Here is a 16,021-nt window from a genome sequence, read left to right as displayed (position 1 = left end):
ATTAATAGTGGTCAGCCTAAATATAGCTGGGTACACAGACAATGACAAGAAACGAAGCACAAGCGCTGACGTATGTAGGTGAGTGTTATTCAGGCTCAGAGAATTAGAAAGAAATTTTAAAATAGGCAGATTCTCAGCTAGTTGGATGATACTTGAATTATTAGTGGTCAGCCTAAGTATAGCTGGTTACGCAGACAATGGCAATACACGAAGCACAAGCGCTGACGCATGTAGGTGAGTGTTAGACAGGCTCAGAGAACTAGAAAGAAATATTAAAATAGGCAGAATCTGAGCTAGTTGGATCATACTTGAATTATTAGTGGTTAGACTAAATATAGCTGGGTACGCAGACAATGACAAGAAACGAAGCACAAGCGCTGACGCATGAAGGTGAGTGTTAGTCAGGCTCAGAGAACTAGAAAGAAATAATAAAATAGGCAGAATCTGAGCCAGTTGGATGATACTTGAATAATAGTGGTCAGCCTAAGTATAGCTGGGTACTCAGACAATGACAAGAAGCGAAGCACAAGCGCTGACGCATGTAGGTGAGTGTTAGTCAGGCTCAGAGAACTAGAAGAAATATTAAAATAGGAAGAATCTGAGCTAATTGGATCATACTTGAATCAATATTGGTCAGCCTAATATAGCTGGGCACGCAGACAATGACAAGAAACGAAGCACAAGCGCTGATGCATGTAGGTGAGTTTTAGTCAGGCTCAGAGAACTAGAAAGAAATATTAAAATAGGCAGAATCTGAGCTAGTTGGATCATACTTGAATTATTAGTGGTTAGACTAAATATAGCTGGGTACGCAGACAATGACAAGAAACGAAGCACAAGCGCTGACGCATGAAGGTGAGTGTTAGTCAGGCTCAGAGAACTAGAAAGAAATAATAAAATAGGCAGAATCTGAGCCAGTTGGATGATACTTGAATAATAGTGGTCAGCCTAAGTATAGCTGGGTACTCAGACAATGACAAGAAGCGAAGCACAAGCGCTGACGCATGTAGGTGAGTGTTAGTCAGGCTCAGAGAACTAGAAGAAATATTAAAATAGGAAGAATCTGAGCTAATTGGATGATACTTGAATTAATAGTGGTCAGCCTAAATATAGCTGGGTACACAGACAATGACAAGAAACGAAGCACAAGCGCTGACGTATGTAGGTGAGTGTTATTCAGGCTCAGAGAATTAGAAAGAAATTTTAAAATAGGCAGATTCTCAGCTAGTTGGATGATACTTGAATTATTAGTGGTCAGCCTAAGTATAGCTGGTTACGCAGACAATGGCAATACACGAAGCACAAGCGCTGACGCATGTAGGTGAGTGTTAGTCAGGCTCAGAGAACTAGAAAGAAATATTAAAATAGGCAGAATCTGAGCTAGTTGGATCATACTTGAATTAATAGTGGTCAGCCAATATATAGCTGGGTGCGTAGACAATGACAAGAAACGAAGCACAAGCGCTGACGCATGTAGGTGAGTGTTAGTCAGGCTCAGAGAACTAGAAAGAAATATTAAAATAGGCAGAATCTGAGCTAGTTGGATCATACTTGAATTAATACTGGTCAGCCTAAATATAGCTGGGTACGCAGACAATGACAAGAAACGTAGCACAAGCGCTGATGCATGTAGGGAGTGTTAGTCAGGCTCAGAGAACTAGAAAGAAATAATAAATTGGCAGAATCTAGGCTAGTTGGATCATACTTGAATTATTAGTGGTTAGACTAAATATAGCTGGGTACGCAGACAATGACAAGAAACGAAGCACAAGCGCTGACGCATGAAGGTGAGTGTTAGTCAGGCTCAGAGAACTAGAAAGAAATATTAAAATAGGCAGAATCTGGGCTAGTTGGATCATACTTGAATTATTAGTGGTCAGACTAAATATAGCTGGGTACGCAGACAATGACAAGAAACGAAGCACAAGCACTGACGCATGTAGGGAGTGTTACTCAGGCTCAGAGATCTAGAAAGAAATATTAAAATAGGCAGAATCTGGGCTAGTTGGATCATACTTGAATTATTAGTGGTCAGACTAAATATAGCTGGGTACGCAGACAATGACAAGAAACGAAGCAAAAGCGCTGACGCATGAAGGTGAGTGTTAGTCAGGCTCAGAGAACTAGAAAGAAATATTAAAATAGGCAGAATCTGGGCTAGTTGGATCATACTTGAATTAATAGTGGTCAGCCTAAATATAGCTGGGTACTCAGACAATGACAAGAAACGAAGCACAAGCGCTGACGCATGTAGGTGAGTGTTAGTCAGGCTCAGAGAACTAGAAAGAAATATTAAAATAGGCAGAATCTGAGCTAGTTGGATCATACTTGAATTAATAGTGGTCAGCTTAAATATAGCTGGGTACTCAGACAGTGACAAGAAACGAAGCACAAGCGCTGACGCATGAAGGTGAGTGTTAGTCAGGCTCAGAGAACTAGAAAGAAATATTAAAATAGGCAGAATCTGGGCTAGTTGGATCATACTTGAATTATTAGTGGTCAGACTAAATATAGCTGGTTACGCAGACAATGACAAGAAACGAAGCACAAGCGCTGATGCATGTAGGGAGTGTTAGTCAGGCTCAGAGAACTACAAAGAAATATTAAAAATGGCAGAATCTGAGCTAGTTGGATCATACTTGAAATTATAGTGGTCAGCCTAAATATAGCTGGGTACTCAGACAATGACAAGAAACGAAGCACAAGCGCTGACGCATGAAGGTGAGTGTTAGTCAGGCTCAGAGAACTAGAAAGAAATATTAAAATAGGCAGAATCTGGGCTAGTTGGATCATACTTGAATTATTAGTGGTCAGACTAAATATAGCTGGGTACGCAGACAATGACAAGAAACGAAGCACAAGCGCTGACGCATGTAGGGAGTGTTACTCAGGCTCAGAGAACTAGAAAGAAATAATAAAATAGGCAGAATCTGAGCTAGTTGGATCATACTTGAATTAATAGTGGTCAGCCTAAATATAGCTGGGTACTCAGACAATGACAAGAAACGAAGCACAAGCGCTGACGCATGTAGGTGAGTGTTAGTCAGGCTCAGAGAACTAGAAAGAAATATTAAAATAGGCAGAATCTGAGCTAGTTGAATCATACTTGAATTAATAGTGGTCAGCCTAAATATAGCTTGGTACGCAGACAATGACAAGAAACGTAGCACAAGCGCTGACGCATGTAGGTGAGTGTTAGTCAGGCTCAGAGAACTAGAAAGAAATATTAAAATAGGCAGAATCTGGGCTAGTTGTATCATACTTGAATTAATAGTGGTCAGCCTAAATATAGCTGGGTACTCAGACAATGACAAGAAACGAAGCACAAGCGCTGACGCATGAAGGTGAGTGTTAGTCAGGCTCAGAGAACTAGAAAGAAATAATAAAATAGGCAGAATCTGAGCCAGTTGGATGATACTTGAATAATAGTGGTCAGCCTAAGTATAGCTGGGTACTCAGACAATGACAAGAAGCGAAGCACAAGCGCTGACGCATGTAGGTGAGTGTTAGTCAGGCTCAGAGAACTAGAAGAAATATTAAAATAGGAAGAATCTGAGCTAATTGGATGATACTTGAATTAATAGTGGTCAGCCTAAATATAGCTGGGTACACAGACAATGACAAGAAACGAAGCACAAGCGCTGACGTATGTAGGTGAGTGTTATTCAGGCTCAGAGAATTAGAAAGAAATTTTAAAATAGGCAGATTCTCAGCTAGTTGGATGATACTTGAATTATTAGTGGTCAGCCTAAGTATAGCTGGTTACGCAGACAATGGCAATACACGAAGCACAAGCGCTGACGCATGTAGGTGAGTGTTAGTCAGGCTCAGAGAACTAGAAAGAAATATTAAAATAGGCAGAATCTGAGCTAGTTGGATCATACTTGAATTAATAGTGGTCAGCCAATATATAGCTGGGTGCGTAGACAATGACAAGAAACGAAGCACAAGCGCTGACGCATGTAGGTGAGTGTTAGTCAGGCTCAGAGAACTAGAAAGAAATATTAAAATAGGCAGAATCTGAGCTAGTTGGATCATACTTGAATTAATACTGGTCAGCCTAAATATAGCTGGGTACGCAGACAATGACAAGAAACGTAGCACAAGCGCTGATGCATGTAGGGAGTGTTAGTCAGGCTCAGAGAACTAGAAAGAAATAATAAATTGGCAGAATCTAGGCTAGTTGGATCATACTTGAATTATTAGTGGTTAGACTAAATATAGCTGGGTACGCAGACAATGACAAGAAACGAAGCACAAGCGCTGACGCATGAAGGTGAGTGTTAGTCAGGCTCAGAGAACTAGAAAGAAATATTAAAATAGGCAGAATCTGGGCTAGTTGGATCATACTTGAATTATTAGTGGTCAGACTAAATATAGCTGGGTACGCAGACAATGACAAGAAACGAAGCACAAGCACTGACGCATGTAGGGAGTGTTACTCAGGCTCAGAGAACTAGAAAGAAATATTAAAATAGGCAGAATCTGGGCTAGTTGGATCATACTTGAATTATTAGTGGTCAGACTAAATATAGCTGGGTACGCAGACAATGACAAGAAACGAAGCAAAAGCGCTGACGCATGAAGGTGAGTGTTAGTCAGGCTCAGAGAACTAGAAAGAAATATTAAAATAGGCAGAATCTGGGCTAGTTGGATCATACTTGAATTAATAGTGGTCAGCCTAAATATAGCTGGGTACTCAGACAATGACAAGAAACGAAGCACAAGCGCTGACGCATGTAGGTGAGTGTTAGTCAGGCTCAGAGAACTAGAAAGAAATATTAAAATAGGCAGAATCTGAGCTAGTTGGATCATACTTGAATTAATAGTGGTCAGCTTAAATATAGCTGGGTACTCAGACAATGACAAGAAACGAAGCACAAGCGCTGACGCATGAAGGTGAGTGTTAGTCAGGCTCAGAGAACTAGAAAGAAATATTAAAATAGGCAGAATCTGGGCTAGTTGGATCATACTTGAATTATTAGTGGTCAGACTAAATATAGCTGGTTACGCAGACAATGACAAGAAACGAAGCACAAGCGCTGATGCATGTAGGGAGTGTTAGTCAGGCTCAGAGAACTACAAAGAAATATTAAAAATGGCAAAATCTGAGCTAGTTGGATCATACTTGAAATTATAGTGGTCAGCCTAAATATAGCTGGGTACTCAGACAATGACAAGAAACGAAGCACAAGCGCTGACGCATGAAGGTGAGTGTTAGTCAGGCTCAGAGAACTAGAAAGAAATATTAAAATAGGCAGAATCTGGGCTAGTTGGATCATACTTGAATTATTAGTGGTCAGACTAAATATAGCTGGGTACGCAGACAATGACAAGAAACGAAGCACAAGCGCTGACGCATGTAGGGAGTGTTACTCAGGCTCAGAGAACTAGAAAGAAATATTAAAATAGGCAGAATCTGAGCTAGTTGGATCATACTTGAATTAATAGTGGTCAGCCTAAATATAGCTGGGTACTCAGACAATGACAAGAAACGAAGCACAAGCGCTGACGCATGTAGGTGAGTGTTAGTCAGGCTCAGAGAACTAGAAAGAAATATTAAAATAGGCAGAATCTGAGCTAGTTGAATCATACTTGAATTAATAGTGGTCAGCCTAAATATAGCTTGGTACGCAGACAATGACAAGAAACGTAGCACAAGCGCTGACGCATGTAGGTGAGTGTTAGTCAGGCTCAGAGAACTAGAAAGAAATATTAAAATAGGCAGAATCTGGGCTAGTTGTATCATACTTGAATTAATAGTGGTCAGCCTAAATATAGCTGGGTACTCAGACAATGACAAGAAACGAAGCACAAGCGCTGACGCATGTAGGTGAGTGTTAGTCAGGCTCAGAGAACTAGAAAGAAATATTAAAAATGGCAGAATCTGAGCTAGTTGGATCATACTTGAATTAAAAGTGGTCAGCCTAAATATAGCTGGGTACTCAAACAATGACAAGAAACGAAGCACAAGCGCTGACACATGTAGGTGAGTGTTAGTCAGGCTCAGAGAACTAGAAAGAAATATTAAAATAGGCAGAATCTGAGCTAGTTGGATCATACTTGAATTAATAGTGGTCAGCCTAAATATAGCTGGGTACTCAGACAATGACAAGAAACGAAGCACAAGCGCTGACGCATGTAGGTGAGTGTTAGTCTGGCTCAGAGAACTAGAAAGAAATATTAAAATAGGCAGAATCTGAGCTAGTTGGATCATACTTGAATTAATAGTGGTCAGCCTAAATATAGCTTGGTACGCAGACAATGACAAGAAACGTAGCACAATCGCTGACGCATGTACGTGAGTGTTAGTCAGGCTCAGAGAACTAGGAAGAAATATTAAAATAGGCAGAATCTGAGCTAGTTGGGTCATACTTGAATTATCAGTGGTCAGCCTAAATATAGCTGGGTACGCAGACAATGACAAGAAACGAAGCACAAGCGCTGACGCATGTAGGGAGTGTTAGTCGGGCTCAGAGAACTAGAAAGAAATAATAAAATTGGCAGAATCTGAGCTAGTTGGATCATACTTGAATTATTAGTGGTCAGCCTAAATATAGCTGGGTACGCAGACAATGACAAGAAACGAAGCACGAGCGCTGACGCATGTAGGTGAGTGTTAGTCAGGCTCAGAGAACTAGAAAGAAATAATAAAATAGGCAGAATCTGAGCTAGTTGGATCATACTTGAATTATTAGTGGTCAGCCTAAATATAGCTTGGTACGCAGACAATGACAAGAAACGTAGCACAAGCGCTGACGCATGTAGGTGAGTGTTAGTCAGGCTCAGAAAACTAGAAAAAAATAATAAAATAGGCAGAATCTTAGCTAGTTGGATCATACTTGAATTAATAGTGGTCAGCCTAAATATAGCTGGGTACGCAGACAATGACAAGAAACGAAGCACAAGCGCTGACGCATGTAGGTGAGTGTTAGTTAGGCTCAGAGAACTAGAAAGAAATATTAAAATAGGCAGATTCTGAGCTAGTTGGATGATACTTGAATTAATAGTGGTCAGCCTAAGTATAGCTGGTTACGCAGACAATGACAATAAACGAAGCACAAGCGCTGACGCATGTAGGTGAGTGTTAGTCAGGCTCAGAGAACTAGAAAGAAATAATAAAATAGGCAGAATCTGAGCTAGTTGGATCATACTTGAATTAATAGTGGTCAGCCAATATATAGCTGGGTACGTAGACAATGACAAGAAACGAAGCACAAGCGCTGACGCATGTAGGTGAGTGTTAGTCAGGCTCAGAGAACTAGAAAGAAATATTAAAATAGGCAGAATCTGAGCTAGTTGGATCATACTTGATTTATAAGTGGTTAGCGTAAATTTAACTGGGTACGCAGACAAGGACAAGAAACGAAGCACAAGCGCTGACGCATGTAGCGGAGTGTTTTTCACGCTCAGAGAACTAGAAAAAATTATGAGAATATGCAGAATCTGAGCTAGTTGGATCATCCTTGATTTATAAGTGGTTAGCGTAAATTTAACTGGTTACGCAGACCATTACAAGAAACGAAGCACAAGCGCTGACGCAAGTAGGGGAGTATTAGTCAGGCTCAGAGAACTAGAAAGAAATATTAAAATATGCAGAATCTGAGCTAGTTGGATCATACTTGATTTATAACTGGTTAGCTTAAATTTAACTGGGTACGCAGACAATGACAAGAAACGAAGCACAAGCGCTGACGCATGTAGGGGAGTGTTATTCAGGCTCGGAGAACTATAAGGAAATATTAGAATAGGCAGTATCTGAGCTCGTTGGATCATACTTGATTTATAAGTGGTTAGCGTAAATTTACCTGGGCACGCAGACAAAGACAAGAAACGAAGCACCAGCGCTGACACATGTAGGGGAGTGTTATTCAGGCTCATACAACTAGGAAGAAATATAAAAAATAGGCAGAATCTGAGCTCGTGGGATCATACTTGAATTCTTACTGGTGAGCCTAAATTTCACTGGGTACGCAGACAATGACAACAAACGATGTACAAGCGCTGAAGCATGTAGGGGAGTGTTAGTCCGGCTCAGAGAACAACAAAGAAATATTAAAATAGGCTGAATCTGGGCTAGTTGGAGTATACTTGAAATTTTACTGGTCAGCCTAAATTTTACTGGGTACGCAGACAATGAGAAGAAACGAAGCACAAGCGCTGACTCATGTAGGGGAGTGTTAGTCATGCTCAGAGAACTAGAAAGAAATATAAAAATAGGCAGAATCTGAACTAGTGGGATCATACTTGAATTGTTACTGGTGAGCCTAAATTTCACTGGGTACGCAGACAATGACAAGAAACGAAGTACAAGCGCTGACGCATGTAGGGGAGTGTTAGTCCGGCTCAGAGAACTAGAAAGAAATATGAGAATAGGCAGAAGCTGGGCTAGTTTGATCATACTTGATTTATTACTGGTTAGCGTAAATTTAACTGGGTACGCACACAATGACAAGAAACGAAGCACTAGCGCTGACGCATGTAGGGGAGTTTTATTCAGGCTCAGAAAACTAGAAAGAAATATTAGAATATGCAGAATCTGAGCTAGTTGGATCATACTTGATTTATAGGTGGTTAGCATAAATTTAACTGGGTACGCAGACAATGACAAGAAACGAAGCACAAGGGCTGACGCATGTAGGGGAGTGTTATTCAGTCTCAGAGAACTAGAGAGAAATATTAGAATATGCAGAATCTGAGCTAGTTGGATCATACTTGATTTATAAGTGGTTAGCGTAAATTTACCTGGGTACGCAGACAATGACAAGAAACGAAGCACAAGCGCTGACGCATCTAGGGGAGTGTTATTCAGGCTCAGAGAACTAGAAAGAAATATTAGAATAGGCAGAACCTGAGCTAGTTGGTTCTTACTTGATTTATAAGTGGTTAGCGTAAATTTAACTGGGTACGCAGACAATGACAAGAAACGAAGCACAAGCGCTGACGCATGTAGGGGAGTGTTATTAAGTCTCAGAGAACTAGAAGAAATATTAAAATATGCAGAATCTGAGCTAGTTGGATCATACTTGATTTATAGGTGGTTAGCGTAAATTTAACTGCGTACGCAGACAATGACAAGAAACGAAGCACAAGCGCTGACGCATGTAGGTGAGTGTTAGTCAGGCTCAGAGAACTAGAAAGAAATATTAAAATAGGCAGAATCTGAGCTAGTTGGATCATACTTGAATTAATACTGGTCAGCCTAAATATAGCTGGGTACGCAGACAATGACAAGAAACGTAGCACAAGCGCTGATGCATGTAGGGAGTATTAGTCAAGCTCAGAGAACTTGAAAGAAATACAAAATAGGCAGAATCTGAGATAGTTAGATCATACTTGATTTATTACTGATTATCCTGAATTTAACTGAGTACTCAGACAATGACAAGAAAGGAAGCACAAGCGCTGACGCATGTAGGGGAGTGTTAGTCAGGCTCAGAGAAATATACAGAAATATTAGAATAGGCAGAATCTGAGCTAGTTGGATCATACTTGAAATAATAGAGGTCAGCCTAAATATAGCTGGGTACGCAGACAATGACAAGAAACGAAGCACAAGCGCTGACGCATGTAGGTTAGTGTTTGTCAGGCTCAGAGAACTAGAAAGAAATATTAAAAAAGTCAGAATCTCAGCTAGTTGGATCATACTTGAATTAATAGTGGTCAGCTTAAATATACCTGGGTACGCAGACAATACAAGAAACGAAGCACAGGCGCTGACGCATGTAGGTGAGTGTTAGTCAGGCACAGAAAACTAGAAAGAAATATTAAAATAGGCAGAATCTGAGCTAGTTGGATCATACTTGAATTAATAGTGGTCAGCCTAAATGTAGCTGGGTACGCAGACAATGACAAGAAACGAAGCACAAGCGCTGACGCATGTAGGTGAGTGTTAGTCAGGCTCAGAGAACTAGAAAGAAATATTAAAATAGGCAGAATCTGAGCTAGTTGGATCATACTTGAATCAATAGTGGTCAGCCTAATATAGCTGGGCACGCAGACAATGACAAGAAACGAAGCACAAGCGCTGATGCATGTAGGTGAGTGTTAGTCAGGCTCAGAGAACTAGAAAGAAATATTAAAATAGGCAGAATCTGAGCTAGTTGGATCATACTTGAATTATTAGTGGTCAGCCTAAATATAGCTGGGTACGCAGACAATACAAGAAACGAAGCACAGGCGCTGACGCATGTAGGTGAGAGTTAGTCAGGCACAGAAAACTAGAAAGAAATATTAAAATAGGCAGAATCTGAGCTAGTTGGATCATACTTGAATTAATAGTGCTCAGCCTAAATGTAGCTTGGTACGCAGACAATGACAAGAAACGAAGCACATGTGCTGACGCATGTAGGTGAGTGTTAGTCAGGCTCAGAGAACTACAAAAAAATATTAAAATAGGCAGAATCTGAGCTAGTTGGATCATACTTGAAATAATAGTGGTCAGCCTAAATATAGTTGGGTATGCAGACAATGACAAGAAACGAAGCACAAGCGCTGACGCATGTAGGTGAGTGTTAGTCAGGCTCAGAGAACTAGAAAGAAATATTAAAATAGGCAGAATCTGAGCTAGTTGGATCATACTTGAATCAATAGTGGTCAGCCTAATATAGCTGGGCACGCAGACAATGACAAGAAACGAAGCACAAGCGCTGATGCATGTAGGTGAGTGTTAGTCAGGCTCAGAGAACTAGAAAGAAATATTAAAATAGGCAGAATCTGAGCTAGTTGGATCATACTTGAATTAATAGTGGTCAGCCTCAATATAGCTGGGTACGCAGACAATGACAAGAAACGAAGCACAAGCGCTGACGCATTTAAGGAGTGTTAGTCAGGCTCAGAGAATTAAAAAGAAATAATAAAAATGGCAGAATCTGAGCTAGTTGGATCATACTTGAATTAATAGTGGTCCGCCTAAATATAGCTGGGTACGCAGACAATGACAAGAAACGAAGCACAAGCGCTGACGCATGAAGGTGAGTGTTAGTCAGGCTCAGAGAACTAGAAAGAAATAATAAATAGGCAGAATCTCAGCTAGTTGGATCATACTTGAAATAATAGTGGTCAGCCTAAATATAGCTGGGTATGCAGACAATGACAAGAAACGAAGCAAAAGCGCTGACGCATGTAGGGAGTGTTACTCAGGCTCAGAGAACTAGAAAGAAATATTAAAATTGGCAGAATCTGAGCTAGTTGGATCATACTTGAATTAATATTGGTCAGCCTAAATATAGCTGGGTACGCAGACAATGACAAGAAACGAAGCACAAGCGCTGATGCATGTAGGTGAGTGTTAGTCAGGCTCAGAGAACTAGAAAGAAATAATAAAATAGGCAGAATCTGAGCCAGTTGGATGATACTTGAATAATAGTGGTCAGCCTAAGTATAGCTGGGTACTCAGACAATGACAAGAAGCGAAGCACAAGCGCTGACGCATGTAGGTGAGTGTTAGTCAGGCTCAGAGAACTAGAAGAAATATTAAAATAGGAAGAATCTGAGCTAATTGGATGATACTTGAATTAATAGTGGTCAGCCTAAATATAGCTGGGTACACAGACAATGACAAGAAACGAAGCACAAGCGCTGACGTATGTAGGTGAGTGTTATTCAGGCTCAGAGAATTAGAAAGAAATTTTAAAATAGGCAGATTCTCAGCTAGTTGGATGATACTTGAATTATTGGTGGTCAGCCTAAGTATAGCTGGTTACGCAGACAATGGCAATACACGAAGCACAAGCGCTGACGCATGTAGGTGAGTGTTAGTCAGGCTCAGAGAACTAGAAAGAAATATTAAAATAGGCAGAATCTGAGCTAGTTGGATCATACTTGAATTATTAGTGGTTAGACTAAATATAGCTGGGTACGCAGACAATGACAAGAAACGAAGCACAAGCGCTGACGCATGAAGGTGAGTGTTAGTCAGGCTCAGAGAACTAGAAAGAAATAATAAAATAGGCAGAATCTGAGCCAGTTGGATGATACTTGAATAATAGTGGTCAGCCTAAGTATAGCTGGGTACTCAGACAATGACAAGAAGCGAAGCACAAGCGCTGACGCATGTAGGTGAGTGTTAGTCAGGCTCAGAGAACTAGAAGAAATATTAAAATAGGAAGAATCTGAGCTAATTGGATCATACTTGAATCAATATTGGTCAGCCTAATATAGCTGGGCACGCAGACAATGACAAGAAACGAAGCACAAGCGCTGATGCATGTAGGTGAGTGTTAGTCAGGCTCAGAGAACTAGAAAGAAATATTAAAATAGGCAGAATCTGAGCTAGTTGGATCATACTTGAATTATTAGTGGTTAGACTAAATATAGCTGGGTACGCAGACAATGACAAGAAACGAAGCACAAGCGCTGACGCATGAAGGTGAGTGTTAGTCAGGCTCAGAGAACTAGAAAGAAATAATAAAATAGGCAGAATCTGACCCAGTTGGATGATACTTGAATAATAGTGGTCAGCCTAAGTATAGCTGGGTACTCAGACAATGACAAGAAGCGAAGCACAAGCGCTGACGCATGTAGGTGAGTGTTAGTCAGGCTCAGAGAACTAGAAGAAATATTAAAATAGGAAGAATCTGAGCTAATTGGATGATACTTGAATTAATAGTGGTCAGCCTAAATATAGCTGGGTACACAGACAATGACAAGAAACGAAGCACAAGCGCTGACGTATGTAGGTGAGTGTTATTCAGGCTCAGAGAATTAGAAAGAAATTTTAAAATAGGCAGATTCTCAGCTAGTTGGATGATACTTGAATTATTAGTGGTCAGCCTAAGTATAGCTGGTTACGCAGACAATGGCAATACACGAAGCACAAGCGCTGACGCATGTAGGTGAGTGTTAGTCAGGCTCAGAGAACTAGAAAGAAATATTAAAATAGGCAGAATCTGAGCTAGTTGGATCATAATTGAATTAATAGTGGTCAGCCAATATATAGCTGGGTGCGTAGACAATGACAAGAAACGAAGCACAAGCGCTGACGCATGTAGGTGAGTGTTAGTCAGGCTCAGAGAACTAGAAAGAAATATTAAAATAGGGAGAATCTGAGCTAGTTGGATCATACTTGAATTAATACTGGTCAGCCTAAATATAGCTGGGTACGCAGACAATGACAAGAAACGTAGCACAAGCGCTGATGCATGTAGGGAGTGTTAGTCAGGCTCAGAGAACTAGAAAGAAATAATAAATTGGCAGAATCTAGGCTAGTTGGATCATACTTGAATTATTAGTGGTTAGACTAAATATAGCTGGGTACGCAGACAATGACAAGAAACGAAGCACAAGCGCTGACGCATGAAGGTGAGTGTTAGTCAGGCTCAGAGAACTAGAAAGAAATATTAAAATAGGCAGAATCTGGGCTAGTTGGATCATACTTGAATTATTAGTGGTCAGACTAAATATTGCTGGGTACGCAGACAATGACAAGAAACGAAGCACAAGCACTGACGCATGTAGGGAGTGTTACTCAGGCTCAGAGAACTAGAAAGAAATATTAAAATAGGCAGAATCTGGGCTAGTTGGATCATACTTGAATTATTAGTGGTCAGACTAAATATAGCTGGGTACGCAGACAATGACAAGAAACGAAGCAAAAGCGCTGACGCATGAAGGTGAGTGTTAGTCAGGCTCAGAGAACTAGAAAGAAATATTAAAATAGGCAGAATCTGAGCTAGTTGGATCATACTTGAATTAATAGTGGTCAGCCTAAATATAGCTGGGTACTCAGACAATGACAAGAAACGAAGCACAAGCGCTGACGCATGTAGGTGAGTGTTAGTCAGGCTCAGAGAACTAGAAAGAAATATTAAAATAGGCAGAATCTGAGCTAGTTGGATCATACTTGAATTAATAGTGGTCAGCTTAAATATAGCTGGGTACGCAGACAATGACAAGAAACGAAGCACAAGCGCTGACGCATGTAGGGAGTGTTACTCAGGCTCAGAGAACTAGAAAGAAATATTTAAATAGGCAGAATCTGAGCTAGTTGGATCATACTTGAATTAATAGTGGTCAGCCTAAATATAGCTGGGTACTCAGACAATGACAAGAAACGAAGCACAAGCGCTGACGCATGTAGGTGAGTGTTAGTCAGGCTCAGAGAACTAGAAAGAAATATTAAAATAGGCAGAATCTGAGCTAGTTGAATCATACTTGAATTAATAGTGGTCAGCCTAAATATAGCTTGGTACGCAGACAATGACAAGAAACGTAGCACAAGCGCTGACGCATGTAGGTGAGTGTTAGTCAGGCTCAGAGAACTAGAAAGAAATATTAAAATAGGCAGAATCTGGGCTAGTTGTATCATACTTGAATTAATAGTGGTCAGCCTAAATATAGCTGGGTACTCAGACAATGACAAGAAACGAAGCACAAGCGCTGACGCATGTAGGTGAGTGTTAGTCAGGCTCAGAGAACTAGAAAGAAATATTAAAAATGGCAGAATCTGAGCTAGTTGGATCATACTTGAATTAAAAGTGGTCAGCCTAAATATAGCTGGGTACTCAGACAATGACAAGAAACGAAGCACAAGCGCTGACACATGTAGGTGAGTGTTAGTCAGGCTCAGAGAACTAGAAAGAAATATTAAAATAGGCAGAATCTGAGCTAGTTGGATCATACTTGAATTAATAGTGGTCAGCCTAAATATAGCTGGGTACTCAGACAATGACAAGAAACGAAGCACAAGCGCTGACGCATGTAGGTGAGTGTTAGTCTGGCTCAGAGAACTAGAAAGAAATATTAAAATAGGCAGAATCTGAGCTAGTTGGGTCATACTTGAATTATCAGTGGTCAGCCTAAATATAGCTGGGTACGCAGACAATGACAAGAAACGAAGCACAAGCGCTGACGCATGTAGGGAGTGTTAGTCAGGCTCAGAGAACTAGAAAGAAATAATAAAATTGGCAGAATCTGAGCTAGTTGGATCATACTTGAATTATTAGTGGTCAGCCTAAATATAGCTGGGTACGCAGACAATGACAAGAAACGAAGCACGAGCGCTGACGCATGTAGGTGAGTGTTAGTCAGGCTCAGAGAACTAGAAAGAAATAATAAAATAGGCAGAATCTGAGCTAGTTGGATCATACTTGAATTATTAGTGGTCAGCCTAAATATAGCTTGGTACACAGACAATGACAAGAAACGTAGCACAAGCGCTGACGCATGTAGGTGAGTGTTAGTCAGGCTCAGAAAACTAGAAAAAAATAATTAAATAGGCAGAATCTTAGCTAGTTGGATCATACTTGAATTAATAGTGGTCAGCCTAAATATAGCTGGGTACGCAGACAATGACAAGAAACGAAGCACAAGCGCTGACGCATGTAGGTGAGTGTTAGTTAGGCTCAGAGAACTAGAAAGAAATATTAAAATAGGCAGATTCTGAGCTAGTTGGATGATACTTGAATTAATAGTGGTCAGCCTAAGTATAGCTGGTTACGCAGACAATGACAATAAACGAAGCACAAGCGCTGACGCATGTAGGTGAGTGTTAGTCAGGCTCAGAGAACTAGAAAGAAATAATAAAATAGCAGAATCTGAGCTAGTTGGATCATACTTGAATTAATAGTGGTCAGCCAATATATAGCTGGGTACGTAGACAATGACAAGAAACGAAGCACAAGCGCTGACGCATGTAGGTGAGTGTTAGTCAGGCTCAGAGAACTAGAAAGAAATATTAAAATAGGCGGAATCTGAGCTAGTTGGATCATACTTGAATTAATAGTGGTCAGCTTAAATATAGCTGGGTACGCAGACAATACAAGAAACGAAGCACAGGTGCTGACGCATGTAGGTGAGTGTTAGTCAGGCACAGAAAACTAGAAAGAAATATTAAAATAGGCAGAATCTGAGCTAGTTGGATCACACTTGAATTAATAGTGGTCAGCCTAAATGTAGCTGGGTACGCAGACAATGACAAGAAACGAAACACATGCGCTGACGCATGTAGGTGAGTGTTAGTCAGGCTCAGAGAACTACAAAAAATATTAAAATAGGCAGAATCTGAGCTAGTTGGATCATA

Source organism: Haemaphysalis longicornis, unplaced genomic scaffold (genome assembly GCF_048455015.1).
Source record: "Haemaphysalis longicornis isolate Haplotype H1 unplaced genomic scaffold, Haemaphysalis longicornis Haplotype H1 scaffold_15, whole genome shotgun sequence".
In the NCBI taxonomy this organism is placed as follows: Eukaryota; Metazoa; Arthropoda; class Arachnida; order Ixodida; family Ixodidae; genus Haemaphysalis; species Haemaphysalis longicornis.
The sequence above is the reverse complement of the archived record's forward strand: the minus strand, read 5'-3'. Positions refer to the sequence as shown.